General features: G+C 59.1%; 1 pseudogene; it reads left to right on the top strand.

The window, feature by feature from the left end:
- The first annotated feature begins 12,369 nt into the window (after window positions 1-12,369).
- LOC125644502 (maestro heat-like repeat-containing protein family member 1) overlaps window positions 12,370-24,949 on the top strand; it is a 30,371-nt pseudogene continuing 17,791 nt past the window's right edge.

Below are 24,949 nucleotides of genomic sequence, written 5' to 3'. Positions count from 1 at the left end.
GCAATGCAAGGGGGTCTCGAGAAACTGCTCTCCAGCCTGGCGAACTCCACAGCGACCCATCACATCCTCCAGGAGCAGCCCGCTCTACTCAGTCCCATCCAAGGGCTCAGCCAAGCCAGCGAGGGGCATTGTGCCCTCGGAGGGGGGCGGGGTTGGCCGGCAGGCGTGTGCTAAGGGGTTTCAGTCCACGGCCGCCCACAACACATCGAGCCAACCTGGCCCCGAGCTGCCCCACGGAGGCTCAGCCTGGAGGCGGAACTCCCCTCTCCCCCCAGGTCAGGGACAGGGCCCTGCCGCTGCCGGGAATCAGACCTCAGGGCCTTCATCCAGCCCCCAGCGGCCTTCTCCTTGCTCGTGAGACCAGCTGGCCAGAGACAGCCGCGACCCTGGGCTCCAGCCCCTCGTGGAGACATGGCTGGCCCCTCTGCAGCCAGATTAGCTGGCCAGGCCAGAGCCGTGGGCTGCACCCCCTGTGGCCCCAAAAGCTGTTCTGCAACACAGAGCGATCACACTCACACGTTCCCACCCGCCCGCCTCAGGGCTGGCCTCGGCCGGGAACTGGGCAGCTCCCCCACCCGAGGGCCCTTTGGTGGGATTTCCAGTCCCAAGACACAGCCTTGAGATACGTCAGCAGCCTCCAGGGAGGGATGGGGAGTCTGCCTGCGAGGCGAGGTGAGATACCCCTGGGGAGCCGGGAAAGAACCCTGGTGTCCTAGCTTAGGTCCCTCCCTGCCTCCCCTGGAAATCATGGCCCCACGGCTGGTTCCCCCTCAAGGCTCGGAGATGGCTCGAGTGTGGGTTATCTCACCCCAGCCCAGCGCCTCCTGCTGGCCTGCAAAGGCGGCAGAGGGAGCCAGCAGCAGAGGGCGAGTTCGCTGTCGAGCATTAGCAAACCACCGTGAACTGATCCATGAGGCACGGCGGCCAGCTCGGCCTCCGGGCTTGGCCGGCCCCAAAAGCCCCTACTGGGAAACCTCGTCCAGGCTCTTCATAGCTTGGGGGCGGGAATGATCAGGCAACTGGACGGCTGGGGAGGGGGAAGGGGGCCAGGTAGGGTGACCAGATGTCCCGATTTTATAGGGACAGCCCTGATATTTGGGGAATTTTTTTTATATGGGCTCCTAGTACCCCCCACGCCCTGTCCTGATTTTTCACACTTGTTATCTGGTCACTCTAGGGCCAGGGACCCTTCTCCAGTAGGGATGGATTCAAATCCAGCCCGGAATGAGGCACTCACCCCGCAAGGGTCTCTCTCCACATCCCACATCCCCATCAGCAGGCTGAGCAGTGAGGCTAAGGGGGCTCCCCGGCTTGGCTGGGAGAAGGCCCCAGGGGTGGGGGATAGGGGGAGCAGCCCTGCCCAGCATGGTGCCAGTTCTAGAGGGCCTCAGGGACATGGGGGGCAGGACTGGGGGCTAACCACCCCCATAGAATAACAAGGGCTCCCCCGCCTTTCAGTAAAGCCCCCTGAGATGACCCCAATGTGACAGCACCTCCTGCTGACAGCATGGGGTTAGCAAACACTCCTGGGGCGAGGAGCACTGACCCACTGCAAACAGGGGCGGGTGCTAGAGGGGCCGCGGGGATAGGGGAGGAAGAGCAGAGCCTAGGACGGGGCTGACTCTTGCAGGCCATTACCCTGCGCCCCTGAGTCAGAGCTCCTGGTCCACGGGGCCCGCTTCCCAGCGCCCCCTCCCCCACTCCCCCAGGCACCCAGCCCTGCACCATCCCCACCGGCCACCTCCCCACGCCAATGATGCTCTCCCCAGCAGCCCTCCCTCCACATCCACATGGGGAGCCCCCCCCTTTTACATTCTACAATGCATCAGCTAAGGCAACATTCCCGGGGGTCCCCAGCAGCATCCCTCTCCATACCCGTGCCGGGTGGATGTACGTACACCCGTAGCCCTGTATCACGCACCCCCTGCCTGCGTGTCGGATCCCAGGCCCCAGGGAGGGGCTGGTTGTTTGAGAACTGACACCCACATCTTGCAACTGCAACCCTTCGATTCACCCCCCTCTGCTGTGGGGCAAAGCGAGGCAGCAGGCCCAATGGTTAGCGCTCTGCCCTCCCCACCCCCAGCCCACTCAGCCTCTGGCCACTTAAGGAGTGACCCGGACCCAGAGCAGGAGCAGGACCCTCGCTAGTCCAAGCCTGAGCTCAGCTGGGACGTGCCAACTTGCGAAGGGGGCAGCTACACACAGCTCTCGGAAGGGGCGCGATTCAGATCCCAGGCCGAGCTTGGGTCAGTTCTTGTGTCCAAAGGGCTTTGCTCACCCGCAGTCGACATCCCCAGCGGTTTGGCGGCCGTGGCGTGACATGAGTTTGTTGGTTCTCAGGCCAGGTCCCAGCGCCCAGACACCTGCAGTGTTTCCCCATGCTCAGCCCACCAGCTGTGTCAGCAAAGAGGAAAGCCCCCGAACCCCCTCCCATGGGGCAGAGCTCTCCTTTCTGGGCACAGGTGCGTGTGGGAAGTTTGCCCAGCCACTGCCAATGCTGAATGAACAGGGCCTGAATTTCCTCTGACCCACACCCCCATAAACCCTCGTTTTCAGTGGAGACACCATAGTTAAGACCTGTCCTGTAGCCCCTTCCACCTAGATCCGCCCACCAGCACGGGAGAGGACAATCAAGAAACCCAGAGGAGACCCACTTTAGCTCAGCACCCGTAAAGATGCCAAGAAAACAGCAGGTTGGCAGAGGGCTTGGGTAGCCCCACTTCCCCTGTGGGGATTGCAAACCCTTTGCCACCCGGAGGAGCTGGGATTCACTAGGGCCGTTGTGTGAGGCTGTTCAGAAACAGAGACGGAGCTGGGCCACTATTAGGGGCTCACTAGTTCCCCCCAACAGGCCTCTGAGAGCTTGCCCACCCCTCCACAACCCCGACCGGGCAAATGTGGGGGTGGGGTGAGTGGGCGAGGAGCCCATCCAGAAGACAATTTTGTGCTAGGGAAGGGGGTTGTGGCAGGAGCCTGAAGGGGTGAAAACAAGCCCGCTTCCTTGCCTGTGCCTTTGGCATCAGTGTCAGGAGCAGACCTGGGTGATCAGGGGTTGATTTCTAAAGGGCTCTTCTGCTTGGTTTTTAATATGAGAAATTCCCATCTGGTGTCTCTACACAGAACCTTCCAACCAAAGCCGGATTAGGAGGCAGATCAAATGCCAGGAGGACCCGAACGACACGGCAAGGTGGGGTTTTCAATCAGACAGGTCCAAACTCTCTGGTTGTGTCATCAACAAACTCAAACATCCAACAAACTCTTGGGAGAAAAGCGCCCAGTGTTAAAGATAAAGCGAAGAGCAGAACAAGCTCCCCAGAAGCCGGCCCTGCTCTCCCACAGCCATCCGCACCCCTGCCCCGTGCAGTACTGAACTGGGTCTGGGAAGGCCAGCGCAGCCGAGGGGTCGACAGGCTGAGTCGGGGGGCAGCACTGAGCAGCTCGCGGAAGGGGCACGGGTCAGACAGAGGTCGGGTCAGTTCTGGTGTCCAAAGAGCTTTGCCCACCTGCAGTCACCATCCGCAGCGGTTTGGTGGCCCTGGCACGGCATGAGTTTAAGTGCCCACCACCATGCCCGCCAACAACAAATCACAGCTTGGGGGGGGGGGACTTCCCCTCCACAGCCTGCAGGGGGCGCTGTGGGGTGAGGTGGCCCCCTCTCCTGCCAGGGGGATGTGGTTCTCCCCCAGGGACCCAAAGTTGTGGGCTTCTCCCCAGACAGTGACTGCCTGGGGCATCGGTCACTGGGGCTACCAGGGCCTGCAGGCTGCAGCCCTGGGCAGGGACCATTAACACCCCTGCTGACACATGGCCTGGGGGGCAGAGACATCTGTCCCTCCAGGCTGCCCCAGCCCCAGCCCCCGCCCTGCCAGGAGAGGTGCCAAAAGCAGCCAGCGGCTCCAGGGGGAAGCCACCCTGGGCTGTCGCTGACGCAGATGAGCTGCTTATGAGTCATTGGCAAGCAAGCGCACACGTCACGTATCCCCGCGACAGAAACAGCCCCCCACAGCCCCATCCTAACGCAATCATTTGTAGCCTGCCAGACTCCTGCGGCCCAGCAACGCCCCTGCAGCCCAGCCCCCGCCTGCCAGCTGCAGCCCCCGCCGTGCCTATGGGCACCGCAGGAGCCGAAGAAACCCACCCCAGGCCACTGGGGCAGATCTCAGAGCCAGGGGATCAGGGCAGAACCTCCCTGATGTGGGCCTCTGACTTGCAGGCCCCTTCACCTGGCTGCAGTGAACCATGCCACCCCGCCGAAAGATACCCTTCCCAGGGCGACCCACCCGCGTCTCGCTGCCACTCCCCACAAAGCACCGAAACCCACCCTTTCATCCGTCCCAGCTGCCCCCACCCCACGCCCTCGATGAGGAAAAGCATTTGAACACTAACCCTGACCTCAGGGAACAAAGCCCAAAGCTTTGTTAGCACCGACAGGCGGACGCGGGTGATAGCCCTGCCCGGTGTGTTGGGGGTGAGGAGGAGTCTCGGGTGGTTTGCCAAAGGAGCTGCAAGACGCAGCTGGGTGCTCAGAAGCACCTGAAAACAACTTGAACGTCTGGATCCTGTTGAAGGCACGTTTAATGAACCCTGTTAGGCGTCTATCTGCATCTTTAGGCGCACAAATACCTTTGAACCTCTGGCCCAGGTCCGTGTCACCCTAAAGATGGAAAAGAACTGCGGGTCAGATGGAAAAGCCTTTGGAAAGTCGGCCCCAGATGACCTATTGCTGTACTGCAGTCGTGTCCCTGGGCCAGGAACCCGTCGCGCTAGGGGCTGTACGTCGCACAGGACCCCTCCTGGCCTGGGGAATCGTAAGGCACAGCCCCCCACATCCCAGGTGTTGCCACGCGGAGTGGACAGTCGACAGTCCACTAGGATTCACCGCAATACACTTGACACACTGTGACATCCATGACGCACCGATCAGGCTGGCAGAGGGAATCGGAGCCCAGAGTAACAACCATCTTCTCTCTCCTGACCCCCCTGCTTTCTGCAGCCGTGAGATCTTCAATAACAGACTAGCGATGGAAGGGCCACCGGGGCAAGCGTCTTCCTTCCCGTGGGCCCAGGAGCCCCACCCCAGTCCTGCCGGCCTCCCCTGCCTCAGTGAGACACTGGCTGCAGGATCAGGCCCCAGCAGGCTAAATCCCATGACGCTCCTGCTCCGGGTCCCAACCACCTAGTCCAGAGGGGCAGGATCGGGCCCCACACTCACCCAACCGGATTCATTCATTGCTTTGCCCTGGGCAGCCCCCCACCGGGACATGAGGGCAGGGGCTGGGCAGGGTCCCTGGGGCTGGGCTGGGGGAGAGGGAATGACGCCCCCTTCTCCCGGATTTCCTGGGAAGTTGGGAAAGTTTGTCGCAAGACTCCTTCCCCACCAGCTGAGGTGCAGCACCCCCAGCCAGCTCCAGCTTCCCAGGCCATAGGTCAGGACCCAAGCCTGGCATTACCCGCTCTCCGGGCCCCCGGCTGAGCACAGCGCCGCCCCGCCCCGCCCCGCCCCTCACAGCTGGGCCGTCCAGCCGGGGCCAGCCTGGTCTCTCGCCAGCCCCGTCCCTGTGCCGCTTCTTGGTGCTCTCCCTGCCCTGCCGCTCTGCCCCATGCTGGGCCCCACAGCGGAGCGCCTGCCCCCTGTCTCCCCACAGCCATCACAAGGGGCTGCTCAGGAGATGCTCTGGGGGTATTAACAGCATCCGCGCCTGCCCCTGCCCAGTCCGCTTACCCCTGCCCCTGGGGTCAGCAGCCCCCTGGCACCGCAGCCCCCTCCCCTGGCACTGCCATTGCCCCCTCCCCCACACTGCCCCCTCCCCCCCACTGCCCCCTCCCCTGGCACTCCATTGCCCCCTCCCCCGCACTGCCCCCTTCCCTGGCACCCCATTGCCCCCCCCCACTGCCCCCACCCCTGGCACTGCAGCCCCCTCCTCCCCATTGCCCCCTCCCCCCCACTGCCCCCACCCCTGGCACTGCAGCCCCCTCCCCCAGCACCCCATTGCCCCCTCCCCCCCACTGCCCCCTGCCCCTGGGGTCAGCAGCCCCCTGGCACCGAAGCCCCCTCCTCTGGCACCGCAACCCCTCCCCCCCACTGCCCCCTCCCCCGGCACCCCATTGCCCCCTCCCCCGCACTGCTCCCTCCCCCCCAGTGCCCCCTCCCCCGGCACCCCATTGCCCCCTCCCCTGCACTGCCCCCTCCCCCGGCACCACAGATCCTCCCCCCCACTGCCCCCACCCCCGGCACCCCATTGCCCCCTCCCCCGCACTGCCCCCTCCCCCGGCACCACAGATCCTCCCCCCCACTGCCCCCTTCCCCGGCACTGCAGCCCCTCCCCCCACTGCCCCCTTCCCTGGCACCCCATTGCCCCCTCCCCCGCACTGCCCCCTCCCCCCCACTGCCCTCTCCCCTGGCACCCCATTGCTCCCTCCCCCGCACTGCCCCCTTCCCTGGCACCCCATTGCCCCCTCCCCCCCACTGCCCCCTCCCCTGGCACCCCATTGCCCCCTCCCCCACTGCCCCCTCACCTGGCTCCATGGGCCCCCGTGCTGCTCCAGGCTTTCCCCTTCCCGGCTCCGCGCCAAAGGGCCCGGCTCGCAGCACCCCGGGCTCCTGGCGCATCCCATGGGGCAGCCCCGGCCCGCGGCTCCTGGCTCGGGCCCCCTCCGCGGAGCCCCGCCTGGCTGGCTGGGCAGCGGGCACCGGGCTGGGAGCGGGCAGACCCGCAGGAAGGTGCCGGGGCGTGGGCGGCGCTGGGCTGCACTCCCCCAGGGCTAACAGCCCGCTCCAGACAGCAGCCGCCTCCCCTCCAGCAACCAGCCGCCGGCAGCACCTCCGGCTGGGGTCTGAGTCCGGGGCAGCTCCCACAGGGGGTGCCTAGAACCCCCCAAGTCCATGAATCGACCCCACCCAGCAAATCCAGCTGCACCCAGCGTCCTGCACCTCCAGCCACCCCCCAACATAGACAGACACTGACCAGAGCAGGGCACCAGAACGGGGAGGTGTCGTGTGGGAATTCACCCCTCCAGCTCGCAGCGTGGACGTCCAGGGCCTAGCGTAAGGGGTCCTGTAGCCCGCAGGACACCAGGAGCGTGGCCGCACTGCTTTTTCAAAACTACATTTACTTCTGGTTTCCGAGAGCAGGGAGCCAGCCCGATCCCCCACAGGGCAGCAGGAGTCAAACCCACGTGTGAGGGGCCTGCCCTAGCCGGGTCTCCAGTGCCTAGAAGGAATGTTCCTCCAAGTGACCTTCCCTTCTCCTCTTAAGGCCAACACACCACCGAAAAAAATGAATCCCTTCCTCGCTATTCATCTTAGAGGGGACCTGGAACAATGGGAGCTACAAACCTTTTCACATGGAAGTAACGAGGGCGCGTCCCTTTAATAAGAACCCGTCAGTGCCAAGGCAGAGTGAGAACCAGCCCCAGTCCTTACCTAGCAACCAGCGAGACTCAGACACCCGCCCAAATTGCCTGCAAACTTCCCGAGGATCTCAAAGGGTCCAGGTGGCCTTTTCCCTCTACCAGGGAACTGAGCAGCGGTTTACAGGCCCACAATCCAACCTCCGCTGGGGAGAGGTGCTGAGAATGGTTTTTTTAGGCTTTCGTTTTAAGCCTTGAATCCTCCTCATAAGGGTCAGAGGCCTAGACTGAAACCCCTGGTGAAGCAGGTCAGCATCATTAACCCCATTCCACTGATGGGGAAATTGAGGCCCGGAGCAAGGACGAGATACGCTCAAGGTCACAATGGGAGTCCCGGGCAGAGCAGAACTTTTAGAAAGCCATCCAGTCTTGACTTAAAGCCCTGGCTGATTTCAGGGGCCGGCATGTGCAGGGGCCCTCCGGGCCCCAGACAGCTTGCTCCCTCGGCATGGCCTGTGTCGTCAGGCAGGTAGGAGGCCCTCGGAGAAGAGCTCTGTTCCCGTTAGGAATTCTCCATCTCTCTCAGGTCACCTACTCCATCCTCCCCACGCCCCTGCGACCTCTCTTCGCCCCGACACGTCCAGCCCAGGACCTGTGTCCAGGTGCAGCTCCCCCATGGTGCCGGCTCTCTTGCCCTTCGGCAGCACTGATCTGCCCTAATCTCACCTCCGAGGCAGCTCCCGCTCAGTTAGTTTGCAAGGAGCAAATAAATCCTGGGAGATCAAAGGGGTGGGGAAGGGGGGAAGTGGAATCACACCACTGCCTTTGAATTCTTCTACTGGGGGGTCAGGGTTGGGCTCCCCCTCCCCGATTTAAAGGTCTGTGTGGATCAGTTCAAAGCCAGATCCACCCCCTGCTACCTCTCTCTGGCCGTCTGGGGGCACAGCTCTGCAGCCCCATGCGGCCAGGGATTCCCCAGCCCGCCGCTGCCCCTGGCTCCCCTTCACGAGGGATCTGTCCACAGCTGGGCGTGGGCACAGCCGGAGAGCTGATTCAGCCCCAGGCACCAATCCCCTGCCACACCGGGGGGCTTCGGGGCCCAGAGATTAGGGGGAGTTAGGAGCCTAAATACATTTTTGGATCTGGGCCTTTCTCCCTCAGTGTCATCTCCTGGCCCCAATTTAACGAGCGTGCAATGTCTGCTTTGTCCCCTCCAGGCCCCCCAGCCAAGGTCAAACATCTACAGCAGCACCCAGAAACCGGATTTCCTGCACTCCCTGACCCCCAGGTTTGATGCCAGCTCTGCTGGTGATGGGGCAGGGCCCAGAGAACCCCACCTTGTGGAGGGGATCCCGGCACAGTTCAGGGGAGCTCATCGGGCGGGGCGGGTGGAGATCTCTTTCAATGTATCTGCCAGGAGACCTGCGCCTCTAGGTCGAACACCGGGCCGGGGAGCACTTGTCATCTGTTGAACATCCCCACAGATCAGCCCCTGGCTGGCCCCATTCGAGCACAGCACTCAATTGACCGGGCCGGGGTTCCTTTATGCAGGTGCCCCCCTCCCCTCTCCCAGGTGCACACTCCGGCCTCGCTCCCTGCAAGTGAGACGTGTGCATTCACGTTGCTTTGCTTGGGAGTTGGCACAAGCAAAGCCAGGCCAACAAACTCCCACCCTCCGGCCAGCAGCTGCTTGCAGGGACTGTTTGCAAGGGGATTTTATGCTGGTGCCAGACAGCTAGCCTGGGAGAAGACCACAGTGCTTAGAACAGGTCAGCTCCCCGACACCCCACCCTGTCCCCAACCGGGCCTGTCTCTGGGCACAAGGAAGGGGATCCTCGCTTCCGTCCTTAGCCTCTCTTCCAGTGCCGTCCTTAGCCTCCCTGCTAACGCTGCCTGCACCGGGGCTCAAGTAGTCCCAGCGAGGAACTAAAATGATAATACAGCCCTGGCTCTCTTTGCCCCTGGATCTCACAAGGCAGGGCAGTGTCATCATCCCCATTTTATAGATGGGGAAACTGAGGCATGGGGATGCACCTAACATCACCCAGCAGCCTAGCTGGGAACAGAACCCAGCCCCCCTGAGGGCCAGGCCACTGCTCTGACCACTCGGCCCCATGCCTGGCTCAGTAAGAGTTTTGAGTATTTGTATTTCTGGATTAGGATCCCTGCGCGCTAGGCGCTGTACAGCCAGGGAACCCTGCTCCCGGGAGCTCACAAAACCCCCAGCTCGTCTGAGTAGCTAGCAATTACTCTGAACGAATGAGGGGCTCAGCTCCAACCCCTGGGTGGCAAGTGGCGTCTAGCGCTGTAGGGACAATGCCCCCCCTCTCCGCCCCGTGCTGTCAGCGGGTTCGGCTGTTCTGCCAAGCGGCGTGGGTTGGACTCAGTCAGATCTCAGCCAAGGCCAGCTCGTCCTGAATCAATGCGAAGAGTGGGTCTGCGTGTATCTATGTCTCACATCTTTATCTGGATCGTTACAGGTCCATACAGGGAGACTCAAGCCCCTGCCACAGAGAGTTTGCAGGACCCCCCCGGTTGATTTCAATTGGACTCAGGTGCGTAAAGTCAAACACGTCCATTGGCGTCTGCAGGGTTATGGCTGGCGGGAATGTCAGGCACGTGCGAGGGTGGGGCAGGGGAGAAGGCCAGGCCGCGCCGTTGGCTGATACAGCACGGTTTGTGCGCTGGGTGACCTTGGGCAAGTCACTGACCCTGTGTCCTCCAGGCAGGGGGGACGGAGATCGGCGTGGAGGGGGGAATCCCTTGCAAGTCTGCTTCGCTGGGTGCATCACCACCCCCGACACCTCTCCACCTGGAGCAACCCCGGAGGGCGACTCACCAGCGCCTGCTATTGGACGGACAAGGCAGCAGGGACGTTACTGCCACCTCTGGTGTTATGAGTCACGAGGCTCCGAGGTCCTAGAGGTGGGAAAGCAGGAAGCTGGTTGCCCCCGAACTGATGCTGGAAGGAGGATGGGGGCAGGGATCGGCTGCAGGTCGAGTTGCTGGCCCTGCTAAGCGAGTCCTGATGGAAGTTATCTGCAAACAATTAATGAAGCCTCTGTCCACACCCGAGTGAAGCGAGTATTTCCACCTCCGTTTTACAGACCGGGGAAACTGAGGCACAGAGCGGGGACGCATGTTGGCCCAGGTCACACACTGGCAAAGGTAGAAATAGAACCCAGGTCTCCTGGCCTGTGCAACTTGACACTGCTCCTTCCCACACCCGGAACAAAGACCCAGATTCTCCGTCCCGGCTCCTCTTCGCCTGGGAAGAGAACTCAGGCGACTTGATTCCCAACCCAGTCGCTCTAGCCACTAGACAACACTCCCCTGCCCCACCTGAGCTGGGACGAGAACCCAGGGGTCCTGGCTTCCAAGGCCTTACTGTATTCATTTGCCTTCCTGCCTGGAGAGAGACTGCTTTCGCACACAGCTGTCAGGCCAACGCCATGGCAACTGCTGCAGGATCAGCTGGGAGTCATGCAGTTCCTGTGGGGCCTGGGGGCCCCGCTTTGGGAGCTGCTGGAGGCTGAGAGACTGGAGCATCTCCTGGGAGCCTCTGAGCAGTTTGCAGGATCAGGCCTCCAGACACCAGCCGCCTTCCACACCCCAGAAGTGGCTGCATTTTAGCGGTGGGCAAGTGTTCCATTTATTATCCAGTCTGTGTGAAAGGCCTGGGGACCCTTCGGGGCTAGAGGTGGGGCTGGGCATGGCTAGCTTAGCTTCTGCCCAGGAACCCTATTGATTCCGTGGGCCAGACACTCAGCTGGCGTATGGGTGCAGGGCTCTGCTGATCTCCCCCAGCTGGCCCAATCCTGGCAGGTGTAACCAAGGCCAGAACCTGGCTTCTCATACGTGCCTGTCGAGGGAAGACGGGTCAGAACCAAGCTCCTGGGTCCAGATGCTCCCAGCCTTTGGGGATGGTGCAAAACCTACCTCCAGAGCTGAGCTCTGCCACCCAGGCAAGGTGCCAGTTTCAGCCGTCGTTTGTGGCTGTTTGTGGGTTTTCTAAACGGTCTCAGGGGAGCAGCCCCCCAGAGATCTGCTCTCCTCATTGCCCGAGTGGTGGGCATGCCACGAGACAGCCACATGCTCCAAACCTGGCCGCCTCGGTCCCCAAAGACAAGGCCGGTGCGAGACGAACTCAAAGGCCACGCGACACTGGTTTACACGAGTCCCGGCGTGTCTGTTCTTCTGCATGCAGAGCTACCCGCCCCCTCTGCCAGGAGCCCGAGGCCCTGGCTGCAAAGGAGGGTCTGGCTGTGCCAGGCTCCCGCTCCACTGACCTTTTCACTGCCCTAATATTCCCTAATGGCACTAATCCGGTGAATCGGGCCTGATGACGTGGTCATTTACAAGGGGCGGGAGTTAGAGGGGGGAACGGGCTCAATTCCAGCCCCGTGTTCAAATGGAAAAACCTACCCCCGCCAGGCCCGGCTGGCACCACCAGCTGGCTTTGCAGAGCCTCAGACAGGCTGTGTCCTCACCGCGCGGAGACAGGGAATGGGTTTTCCCCAGAGGCAGGGAGCAAGGTCCAACCCCGCTCTGAATGGGGACCTGGCCTTTCACACAGCACAGCCAGAGAGCCCGGGTGTTGCCTCTGTCTCTCACCTGGGAGATCCTGGGCTCCAGCTACTCCAGGTCCAGCCTCTCCCCACAGGGGGCGCTGTGGGGAGTGGGGCAGGAGCACTGTCCCGTGGGGGTGCTCCCAGCAACTCCAGCAGCCAGGCTACCCCAGCAGGGGCTGAAACCCACCTGATTCTCCCCCCACCCCCGCTCGGGCAGCCTGGCTCCTCTTTGCCCCCAGAAGGGCCCCCCAGCTCTCTGGTGTCCTGGGCACCCGGAGGCCTTTCTCCAGCCTTCTGGGGTAATTGGTTTGCTATGGTGACCCTGCCAGGCTGCTCTCCGGCACCCCCGGCACCTCAGCTCTCTGCAGCGGGCAGACAGAGCTAGAACCAGAGCTGGCCAAAGCTCGTTGCCCGAGGGCCCCGCAGGCCCGTCCTAGCTCTGGAGCCAATGGGGCGCCATGTCCTGCTGGAGAACACGGAGGGCCCGGGGCCGGCTGAGGAAAGGCCGGCAGCTAAACCGGATGGCTGGCGGCAGGGTCAGGAGAGCGACAGAGGCCGACTGCATCCAGCGCAGCCCAGCTGGGTGTGCCAGCCAGCGGCCTCGCCAGGCCCTGGGCGTCGGCTGGATTTCAGCCCGCTGCCAGCAGCTACCACCTGATTTGCCAGAAGCTGGGAATGGGCGACAGGGGATGGATCACTGGGCGATTCCCTGTTCTGCTCATTCCCTCTGGGGCCCCTGGCATTGGCCACTGTCGGCAGACAGGGCAATGGGCTAGATGGACCTTGGGTCGGACCCAGTCTGGCCGTTCTTAGCTATGCCAGCCAGGAGAGAAAGATGGGGGTATATGGGGAGAGACAAGAGATAGCTAGAGGGGGCGTGTGGGGAGAGATAGGGGTATATGCGGAGAGAGACGGGTGTCAGGGGAGAGAGAGGGGTGTCTGAGGACGGATAAAGATCGATCTTCCATCCAAGGACTTAGCAGCACTTTACAGGCATTCTGAGCCCCACCCTTGTGGTGTCAGTACTACCCCCCATTTTACAGATGGGGAAACTGAGGCACAGAGGGCTAGCTGCGGACCTGAGCTGAGTCCAGCTGCATGGAAATCCCAGCACGGCAGGAGGAAGACTGGCCTTGCAGCAAGTGCACTGACCCGGGGCTCAGGAGATCCAGGTTTGGTCCCTGGGTGATCTCAGCCCCATTGCTCTCCCCAGCCGATGCCGCTAGTCCTCAGCAGGCTCTGGCCATGTTCCCATGCCCTCCAGGAGCACAGAGGTGAACCCCCTGCCCCAGCCCTGACTTTAATTAGCTGAGCTATGGCAGGAATGTATCTGGCAGGGCTCAGCCGGCCCTTGGCCCTCAGCGGCTCTAGGGGGGAGTTTATGGCCTCCGTGCAGTGATGGGGAGGGGACCTGTGCCCAGGGTCTGAGCCCCAGCAGCAGAACGGAGCTTCCCCCAGGGAACATGCCGGAAACAGCTCAGGGCATCCTGCGTCGGGCAGCCCCTGGGTACCCTGCGACACCGTGCGGGGCTGGAGCGGAGCTTCCCCCAAAGCTCTGGGGGGTGTCGATCCAGGGCGCTGCCCCCTGAAGCGGGGCTGGGGGCACAGGGGGAAGGGGCAGGCGTTTGAATGGCTTCAGAGGCTGCCAGAGACTCACGCGGCCAATGCCAGAGCCAGCCCAGGGTGGGGGATCCCCGGAAAACCCAGGTGCTGCAGAAAGGGGAGGGGGCTCTCTCACCTCTGAACCGGTGTCAATCCCAGAGCCCCTCAGTGCTCCGACAGCTCTGCTGGTGCCCCCACAGGTCTGCGATGCCAACCCTGGCTCCCCCGATAGCTCTGCCGGTGCCCTCACTCCCGACCCGCAGCCCCCCGGTACCCCAGCCCTGCCAGTGCCCCTCACTCCGACCCACAGCCCCCCGTTACCCCAGCCCTGCCGGTGCCCCTCACTCCCGACCCGCAGCCCCCCGGTACCCCAGCCCTGCCGGTGCCCCTCACTCCCGACCCGCAGCCCCCCGGTACCCCAGCCCTGCCGGTGCCCCTCACTCCGACCCACAGCCCCCCGTTACCCCAGCCCTGCCGGTGCCCCTCACTCCCGACCCGCAGCCCCGTTACCCCAGCCCTGCCGGTGCCCCTCACTCCCGACCCGCAGCCCCGTTACCCCAGCCCTGCCGGTGCCCCTCACTCCCGACCCGCAGCCCCGTTACCCCAGCCCTGCCGGTGCCCCTCACTCCGACCCACAGCCCCCCGTTACCCCAGCCCTGCCGGTGCCCCTCACTCCGACCCACAGCCCCCCGTTACCCCAGCCCTGCCGGTGCCCCTCACTCCGACCCACAGCCCCCCGGTACCCCAGCCCTGCCGGTGCCCCTCACTCCCGACCCACAGCCCCCCGGTACCCCAGCCCTGCCGGTGCCCCTCACTCCCGACCCGCAGCCCCCCGGTACCCCAGCCCTGCCGGTGCCCCTCACTCCGACCCACAGCCCCCCGTTACCCCAGCCCTGCCGGTGCCCCTCACTCCCGACCCGCAGCCCCCCGGTACCCCAGCCCTGCCGGTGCCCCTCACTCCGACCCGCAGCCCCCCGTTACCCCAGCCCTGCCGGTGCCCCTCACTCCCGACCCGCAGCCCCCCGGTACCCCAGCCCTGCCGGTGCCCCTCACTCCGACCCACAGCCCCCCGTTACCCCAGCCCTGCCGGTGCCCCTCACTCCTGACCCGCAGCCCCCCGGTACCCCAGCCCTGCCGGTGCCCCTCACTCCCGACCCGCAGCCCCCCGTTACCCCAGCCCTGCCGGTGCCCCTCACTCCCGACCCGCAGCCCCCCGGTACCCCAGCCCTGCCGGTGCCCCTCACTCCCGACCCGCAGCCCCCCGTTACCCCAGCCCTGCCGGTGCCCCTCACTCCCGACCTGCAGCCCCCCGTTACCCCAGCCCTGCCGGTGCCCCTCACTCCTGACCTGCAGCCCCCTGCTAGCCCAGCCCCGAGCTCCTCGCACACTCTGCCTCTCAGTGCCCTGTTTGCAGTTCACTCAGATGCTCCTTGGATCAGGTCCAGGAGGGCAGCCCCTGCCCCACTCCCATCCCGCCCTGGAGACGTGGGATCCCCGCCCCAGGCTCTGCCCCTGCCCAGGGCCCGGCGCTGCAGCCCCTGCCTCCCGCACAGCCTGGGGCGGTGGGGCTGGACCCAGGACACTCGGGCTCTCAGCGCCACCTGGTGGCTGCAAGAGCGAGCAGCCGCGGCCGCGCAGAAGGACCCTTGCAAGGGAGAGGGGACGCTGGGGACCCCCCCATCCGGGCCCTGGGGATCCCTGCCTGGCACCCGCTCCAGCGTGGGACAGATACGTGCCAATGCCACATGCCCAGCTCTGCCGGTGCCCCTCACTCCCGACCCGCAGCCCCCTGCTAGCCCAACCCTGCCAGTGCCCCTCACTCCCGACCCGCAGCCCCCTGCCAGCCCAGCCCTGCCTCCCCAGCTCTGCCGGTGCCCCTTACTCCCGACCCACAGCCCCCTGCTAGCCCAACCCTGCCAGTGCCCCTCACTCCCGACCCGCAGCCCCCTACTAGCCCAGCCCTGCCGGTGCCCCTCACTCCCGACCCGCAGCCCCCTGATAGCCCAGCCCTGGGCTCCCCCAGCTCTGCCAGTGCCCCTCACTCCCGACCCGCAGCCCCCTGCCAGCCCAGCCCTGGGCTCCCCCCAGTGTAGATTGTAAGAAACTGCTATTGTATTGAAGTGCTACCCGCCCTAGCAGATGGCTCCAGAGAGCCGTTTCTTGCACTGCCGCGTATGTGAAATGGCTACGGGGGAAATGGGCTCTCTGCAGCCCTCAGCGATACGTACGGAGTGTAAGAAACAGCTTTTCTAAAAAGATGCTACTTTAGTTGTACATGCTTGAAAACTCTTATCGTATTTCAATCTTCCCTCATAGGTCATGTTTTCTCGACCTTAAATTTTCACAAACTTTACAGGTGTTCTCTCCAGGGCGTTCTCTAGGTCGTCTTTTCTAGACCTGACATTTATCAGTGTTCTCTCTATGCCATTATCTCAATCATTAAGATTTTGAATAGAAACGTGTCCAGAACTGATCCCTGGAGAACCCCGCTCGTTATGCCCGTCGTATCTATCGTTATGTCCATCTCGCTTTCATTTCCGTAGTTTGTTAATGAGAAGGTCGCGGGAGACAGTATCGAAAGCCCCACTAAAGGCAAGCTAGACCACGTCTCCCGCTTGCAGGCTTGTCACGCTGGTAAGGAAAGCGATCCGGCTGGTTTGACACGGAGACTGCTTGAAACACCCTTTTCGAGCAAAGTTGGACCCGTCGCCGCTGCTGACTGTCGGGACGTGCTGCTGTCCGTGACACGGCGAGGGGAGAAGCTAATTCCTGCAGGCAGCATTTTCTCACACCGTGGGTGGGTCAGACGGCTACCTGCAGGAATCGGCGACATCCGCTGGCCTCAGCGAATTCTCACCACTCGCAGTTCCCGAGAGCTGCGAAGGGCCGTACCTGTTAGCCCGGTGCTGTTCTGAACATCAGCTCTCATGCTAACGGAAAGCGAGGTGGGTTGGGGCCGCGCTAAAGAGATGACAGTCTTCACTCCTCTGCTGACAAAACGTGACCACAACCTTTTCCTGCGCACGTTTCTGGATGGTACACAGCTGTGGCCAGCTCAGTTAGGGCCCAGCTGGCCCGGCTACGGGGGCTGTGGGCCAGAAGCTGGAGAAGTCTCACTCTAGTCCTGGAGTGAGTGGGAAGGGGAGTAAGATCCCTGACGCGGAGCAGTGCTGGGGAAGGGCAAGGGGAGCTGGGGCGCTCCAGCCTGGTAAACCCCCAGGCTGCAGGCCTTGATGAAGGCCTTTGAAAAGGTACAGGGGGGCTGCAGAGGGGCAGCCCGGGGATAGGCAAAGGCAGCAGGTCCTAACCTCTTGCCAATGGTGAGTGGCCATTACACTGCAGTCTGCCCCAGTGAGCGGGGGCGAGATGATGACTGGCAGTAGCCACTGAGGCAAGGTGGGTTTAGAGGGTTGGGGGTTCCCGTGGGAGGGGAAACCCAGAATAAGGGGTTACTGCGGGGGCAGCACCCCAAGGTAAAGGGTACCGGGGTCCGGCAGGGACACGGGTGCCAGCGGCAGGTGAGACACTGGCCAGTAGGAGGCGCTCTGTACACTGGAGAGCTAATTCCCTAAACGACCATCAGGAGGCGCTGTGCTGGTGAGTCTCGACCTCGCTCCAGTGCCATTGGATTAGAGGAGCTTTTGTGGCAAGAACCACCAGCAGAGCAAGGTGTGTGTAATATCACTGTGTTACAGACTCCCACCTTAACCTGCTACTTCCCAGCTCATGAGGATAAACGAACTAACACCCTGGGTACCAGTAATATTCTAAACTTGACCTTGTCTTTGTGGGTCAATTGGACAAGTCTGTACAAGCTAATGAAGAAAAACAACCAAATTATCCAGCTGACGGAAATTTTTGGCTATTTTACATCAGGGACCTGAAATATAAAGAGTATCTGCACAAGCAGAGCAAATTATAACACACCATTGGTATGATATTCTTACAGGATGGGCCCCCTCTTGGCCTTCAACTTTAAAAATTGTTACACCCAATTATTCTGTTCTTTATTCCGATAAGTTTAATGTTAATTGTGTAACCCTTCTGCCCGTCAGAGTTGGCAGCAACCAGGGCCGGGTTCAATATCTAGGGGATCCATTCCAATAACACAATGCAAACCGGCTCGAGCCCCCACCCAGTGACCTGGGACAAATATTTACCGCCCCCGCTGGGCGCCTCCAAGAGGCAATACTTCCCCTCTCGCAAGCACCTAGTCTGAGTGGAGCAAAAGCCTTTTAATAACAGAGAGAAACAATGTGGCATTATGTTGGAGAAACACCACCAACAGGGTTCATAACACAACCCATGAGCAAAAAAAACCCACTCCAAGCAAATTGGGGCATGCCCTTTCCCTTTGGTTCTGGAGTCCAGCAACCCCAAATCACCCAAAGTCCCAAAAGTCCAATGACCCAAAAGTCTCTATCCCTGGTCAGGGCAGCCCCAGAGTTCGAAAGTTTATCTGCGGAGCTTTACCTCCCAACCTGGGTGGAGATGGGACAGGGGTAAGAGGCACCTTACATGATCTGAAGCTGACCGCCCCACAGCTCCATAGGCCTTCGCTCCGCTCCGCCAGCCGCCCCACAAACTCCTTCGCTCAGCTCCGCAGCCACAAGCAGCTCCCGCCGTCCCACAAACTGCTCCACCAGCCTGTCCACAAGGCACTCCAGCCGTCCCGCAAACGTCTCCACAATATATCTTCAGGCTCCCCCACTACTTAACACAACGCTCAGTGATTTCAGCTCTTAGGTGAATTCAGCTTGTAGTAGGGGAGCCTCAGTGCTGGTGCACTGTCAGCCCAAAGTGAGCTCAGCAGCCTGTAACTAGACTCCTAACAGAATCAAAATTAGCTCTGATATTCCACAATGGAGAGAGGAAGAAGTGCAATTAGCATGTAAGGCCCTCATCAAGGGGCCCTTGCCACCAAGTATTAATACTTATCCCCAACCTCTCTCTCAATTCACAGAGTTTTGGAACCCATGACCCTTGCCTAGCGAGTGCCACTTAGTGGATGGTGAGTCCCTCCATCATAACAAAAGGCCAAGTACAGTTCCAAGCACGGTTCCCATAATCAGGGTAATAACAATTTATTCTTCTTGCCCCAATAACAGAGACACTGGGGATCCCACAGCAGCCAAAGTGACCATTTGGGCAGCTATGGTCTCATTCTAGGCGGGGTGGGTGTGCCTATGCAAATGAGATCAGTCCCTGAAGTTCTTTTCCACAACTTGCCACACCTCACCACCAGATGTCAGGGTGGAGCTCATCCTGACACTGCTTACATCCTCCCCCCAGCCGAGAATTTGTCGTCCCAACAAATCACACTCCCTTTATACCAACTCATTGGTTTCCTCCAAAGGGCCTCAGGAAGCCCACTTTAGCTTCCACAAGCCTGTGTGTTAAATGTATTGGCTCCTCACTAGTCACCCCAGGTGCATCATAAGTTAACCGTTTCACTGGTCTTATCACCCTGTCTCGTCTATTGAGAATCTCTGTTGCCGAGGTAGGGGGAACATCCTCTTGAGTGACGGATGGAGAGGCTTCCCTGGAGGGTCCCTCGGCTACTGGCATAGGCCCCTGCACTCCTAGTTCTAATGCTGGAGGGTCCAAGGTGCCCAGGACATCCTCTACCTGTGTGTCTCATCTCAGGGGGGTCCCATCAGAGGCACAGGGGTGTCAGAAATGGGCCTAAATAATTCCGCCATGGGGTTTAGGGCGGAAGAGGGAAAACTCTCGTTTGGTTCAGCTGATCGAGACTGAAATCTCGTCTCCATCCCAGGATACACCAGGGTTGTGTCTTCCTCCTCAGACTCACTCTCAGATGTGCAGAATAGGGGTAAGTTAGCTGCACGGGGCCCGCTGTCTGTGTTGGATGGCGGCTTTGGTCTAGCACCTCTGTTCTGCCCGGCTGCCCTGTCGTGGCCCATCTCATAAGAGGTGCTTACCAATTCCCCCACAGGGAGCAAAAGGTTTCTATGCACCGTCTTTATTTGCCCTGGACCATCTTCAGGTTTGATCTTGTAGACCGGCAGATCTCCCAGCTTTTCCAACACCAGGTAAGGTACTGCCTTCCATCTGTCAGCTATCTTGTGTTTGCCAGCAATACCCAAATTTCGCAGCAGGACTCTGTCCCCCGGCTGGAGCTCCTGCGATCGCACTCTAGCATCATATCGATGTTTGTTGCGGTCTGCGTTCTTCCGAGCCGCAGCGGTAGCTAAGCGATAAGCATCCCGCAGCTTTTCTCTTAGTCGGGATACATATTGCTGATGAGTTTCATAGCTATCTCCATCCTCTGATACACCAAAGCACGAGTCTATGGGTAATCTTGGTTCTCGCCCAAACATCAAGAGATATGGGGTGACTCCCGTAGCATCGTTCTTTGTGGCATTGTAGGCATGCACCAGAAATGCGACATGCTGGCTCCAGGTTGCCTTCTGCTCTGGTCGCAAAGTTCCCAACATATTTAATAGGATTCGGTTGAACCTCTCTGGCTGAGGATCACCTTGGGGGTGATAAGGCATTGTCCTAGACTTTTTAATTCCTGCTATCTTCAGCACCTCCTTCAGAAGGTGACTCTCAAAATCCCGCCCCTGATCAGAGTGTATCCGAGCCGGGAATCCATAGACTGAGAAATATTTGTCCCACAATACTCGAGCGACGGTGGTGGCCCTCTGATCACGTGTGGGATATGCCTGTGCATACCGTGTAAAATGGTCAGTCACTACTAGAACGTTCCCAACAGTCCTCTTGTCTATCTCTACAGACAAGAAATCAATGCATACCAACTCCAAAGGTTTGTTGCTGGTGATGTTCTTGAGATATGCAGCCCTCGTGGGCAGAGTTTTCCTTTGAACACATCGAGCACAAGTCTCACATTTCCTGCAAACATCTTCAGCCATTCGGGGCCAATAGAACCTACTACGAATAAGTTCCAGGGTCCTCTCCATCCCTAAATGCCCAAAGTCATCATGCAGGGCCCTCATGGCCAGGGCTCTGTACTCTTTTGGCAGTACTAGTTGGGCTCGTTGTTTTTGTAAAGGGTCAGTGGTCATTCGGTGTAGCACTCCCTGAAACAGTTTTAGTTTGGTCCATTCTCTCAATAGTAGTTTACCCTCCGGGTTAGGTGGGACAACCGCAGCTGGGCTTCGCCCCTCCCTTTTGGCAAGTAGTGTATCACGAATGTCAATATCTTGCCGCTGGGCTTCTTGCCAGTCAGCCGCATTGAGCATGGGCAAAGGAGATTGGTCCAATGCAATATAGTTCACTGAAGCAGAAGGCATGCATTCAGGGGGCAGGCCCAAAGCTTCTGCAACACATCCCTGAAGGCTCTCACAGGCCTCTGGCTCTCGGCGACTCACACTGCAAATAGCTCTCACTCCATCTGTGGGTATCACAGCAACTTCTGGAGCCTGCGGACGCCTGGACAATGCATCTGCATCTACATTGCTTCTCCCTGATCGGTACTGAATGCTGAACTCATAGCTAGCCAAGGCGGCCACCCATCTCTGCCCTGTAGCATCCAGCTTAGCACTTGTTAACACATACGTCAGTGGATTGCTGTCTGTCCACACCTGGAACTGAGCACCATACAAGTAGTCTCGAAATTTCTCAGTGATGGCCCATTTCAAGGCCAAAAATTCCAGCTGGTGGGTGGGATAGCGAGTTTCACTATCAGACAATCCTCGGCTGGCAAAGGCTACAGGTTTACGTTTGCCTTCCACTTCCTGGTACAGGACTGCTCCCAGACCCTCCAAACTGGCATCAGTATGCAGGATAAATGGTTTGCTTGGGTCAGCAAAAACTAGGACTGGAGCATGAGTTAGGCAAGTAATGATTTCTCGAAAAGCCCTTTCACATCTCTCATCCCACCGGGGCCCAAATGGTTCAAAGGGGCCATAGTGTCTCTGCACAGGAGGCTTTGGGGACCTCCTCTTATTCTTGGGCTTAGATTTGTTCTTGCTGGACTGATGTCCCCTGGTAAGATCATTCAGAGGCTTTACAATCGTAGCATAGTTTTTCACAAATCTGCAGTAGTAGCCACTAAATCCAAGAAAGGTCTTGAGTTTTCTGTAGTTACTTGGACGTGGCCATGTAGTGAGTGCTTCTATTTTATCAGGATCAGTACTCACACCCTCTTGGGACACGATGTGACCCACATACTTCACTGAGGTTCTGCAGAACTGGCATTTGTCAATTGAAAGCTTCAGACCATAATCCTCCAACCTATCAAGCACTTTAAGAAGTCTTTCTTCATGCTCCTCTAAGGTTCTTCCAAACACAATCAGGTCATCCAAATAAACTAACACTTGCAGTAAATTCATGTCTCCCACAACTTTCTCCATGAGACGTTGAAAGGTGGCAGGTGCTCCAGAAATCCCTTGGGGCATGCGTTCGAACTGATAAAACCCTAATGGGCAGATGAAGGCTGTCTTCTCCTTATTTTCTTCTCCCAGAGGGATCTGGTAGTATCCACTTCGAAGATCCAACACAGAGAACCACTGGCTTCCCAGCAAACAGTCTAAGGCATCTTGCACTCGAGGCATAGTGTACTGGTCGACCACAGTACGGCTATTTAGGGTGCGGTAGTCAATACACATCCGGATTTTCCCATTCTTTTTACGGACTACCACAATGGGTGAGGCGTATGGGCTGCGGGACTCTGTAATGATGCCATTCGCAGCCAGCTCCTGAAGATGATGTCGCACATCTTCCATCTCAGAGAGAGCAATCTTCCTAGATCTCTCCCTGAAAGGTTGAGAGTCATGTAGTCTGATATTGTGCTCTACTCCCTTTGCACATCCCACATCCCACTCCTGCAGTGAGAACACCTTGGATCTTTCACAAAGTTTCTTCCTCAGGTGATATTTCCAGTCCTCGGACACTGGTGAATCTCCAAAGTCAAACTTTGCTGGGTCTATTGTCGGAACTTGAGTTTCACACTGGGGTTTTACAATTGACTCAGGCTCAAAGAGGTCTGCTATCTTTTGTCCTTGCTTCACAACAACATCACGACTCGTTTCATTAGCAATCAGTATAGTCACCCTTTCCTGGGCTTCAGCAGGTAAGGTTATGACTTCACTGGGGACCAGCACTCCTTCAGGGAGCTCTCCTCCCATCGGCTGCTCTATCATTGCTAACGTCCCTTTACTGCCTTTCAGACAGGTACTCATGACAAGCACTTCTTGCTCCGTCCTTGCAGGCACTACTAAGGGGGTTGTGCCCGCGTACTTCAGTGCCCCAAGCGGTAGCTCAGAGGTGTCCCTTTTAGTGCTCTCAATTTTCCTATAGGCTTCAGCACAAAGCGTATGGATCATCAGGGTATTCAGGTACTGGTCCCCAGCCCGCCTTCTGCAGTAATCCGCGAGTACCTTGAAGAGACTGGAGTTGGTCCCTATCAGCACAGACACATCAGAGGTCCCTTTAGGATCAGGGCATATTAAGGCAGCTGTGTCTACCTCTTCTCTTACCCCAGCAACCTCCTCTGGGAATTCCAGGTGCACGATGACATACCCTTGGTAGGGGTATTCATCCATGCTGAGGCCACACAGGCCAAGGCCAGTCAGTGGCTGTATAGGCAGGTGCCTAAGCATCTGTTGGTAAAATGACTGAAATATAATAGTCACTTGAGATCCAGTGTCAAGCACTGCTTTACACTCCACCCCTTCGATCCTCACCGTGACCTCTGCTCGAGGCCCTATCAGTCCTGTGGGGATCCCAGCTGGACAGTCTTTTCTGGGGGAATCTTCAAATCCTGCAGACCTGGGGGGTCCCCATCCCCAGACCCTCTGGCAGCTACCGGATCTCTCCCAACTGATCCTCAGCTTTCCATACACTAAGGAGGGGTTTTCTTCATTACGGCACTTGGCAGCACTGTGTCCATCCTGACCACTGTGTCCATCCAATACATCGGTAGCAGAAGAACTGACCTTTCCCCCTTCGCCTGGGTGGGATGGTGGCTCTAAGTGCGGGCTTCTCAATCGCCACAGTTTGAGGCTTCTTATTCCTGGAAGTCTTAACTCGGTCAACGGTACTTTGCAGCTCAGCTATCCGTTCCGTCAGGACCTGCATTTGTTGGGCAAGTTCCTCTCTGGTGCTCACCATCAGTACACTGGCCGTTTGCAGCGGTGTTGTGCTGGCTGGAGCCGATGTTTGGGCTTCCCAAAACTCACTGGCAGCCTGCCTTTCTTCCTCCTCTCGGACCTCTTTTATCAGCTGGGAGTAACTTGGGGGATGTTCCCGTCGTTCTCTTAGCTGGAGATGAAGTAGAATCGGGTTCTGATACTGAGTTCCTCTTACAATTTGAGCCAGTCTGGTCTGATCCATCTGCTCAGCAGTCACGGCTCCCCTCATGACAGCTCTCTGAAGCAGTCTCTCCAGTCTCTGTATGTAGGCTGAAGCCTTCTCGCCCTTTTGTTGTCGGAAATTAAGGAACTTACAGTAGCTGTCTTCAGGGCCCTCTACGCTCCCAAAGTTGTGTTCAAGGGCCTCTAGGCAGTCCTTCACACTGACCCCAGGGTCAATGAGCTTCAGGGTGCGAATCACATCTAATGCTGGGCCGCCAAGGCTCTCTATGAGGCATCTTCACTTTTCTGCATCTGGTACGGCCCACTCTTGCAGCATTTCAGTGGTATGCTCTAACCAGGGTTCAAACTCCTCAAACTTACGACAAGAGTTTGACGCAGCATGGGACAGCACAACCTTTTCCAATGTTTGCCCCAGAGCTTTTGTCCAATCATCAGCCGAGGCTGCAGCCTCTGAGCTAGAAGCTGCTGAGCCAGGGCCCAACAAACCTGACATATTAGCCATTATACAAACGGTAATTTTCTCAAAATATAAGCACAAACAAAAAAAAATATAAATTGTTTCCCAATGTAGTGGATCACTCAACAGGTGCTTGCGAGGGGTACTGGCATCGCGGACGAGCCCCCAAAAATGTAACCCTTCTGCCCGTCAGAGTTGGCAGCAACAAGGGCCGGGTTCAATATCTAGGGGATCCATTCCAGTAACACAATGCAAACCGTCTCGACCCCCCACCCAGTGACCTCGAACAAATATTTACCACCCCCGCTGGGCACCTCCAAGAGGCAATACTTCCCCTCTCGCAAGCACCTCGTCTGAGTGGAGCAAAAGCCTTTTAATAACAGAGAGAAACAATGTGGCATTATGTTGGAGAAACACCACCAACAGGGTTCATAACACAACCCATGAGCAAAAAAAACCCACCCCAAGCAAATTGGGGCATGCCCTTTCCCTTTGGTTCTGGAGTCCAGCAACCCCAAATCACCCAAAGTCCCAAAAGTCCAATGACCCAAAAGTCTCTGTCCCTGGTCAGGGCAGCCCCAGAGTTCGAAAGTTTATCTGCAGAGCTTTACCTCCCAACCTGGGTGGAGATGGGGGCGGGGGTAAGAGGCACCTTACATGATCTGAAG

The sequence above is a fragment of the Caretta caretta genome, chromosome 11 (genome assembly GCF_965140235.1).
Source record: "Caretta caretta isolate rCarCar2 chromosome 11, rCarCar1.hap1, whole genome shotgun sequence".
Lineage (NCBI taxonomy): Eukaryota > Metazoa > Chordata > Testudines > Cheloniidae > Caretta > Caretta caretta.
The sequence above is the reverse complement of the archived record's forward strand: the minus strand, read 5'-3'. Positions and strand labels throughout refer to the sequence as shown.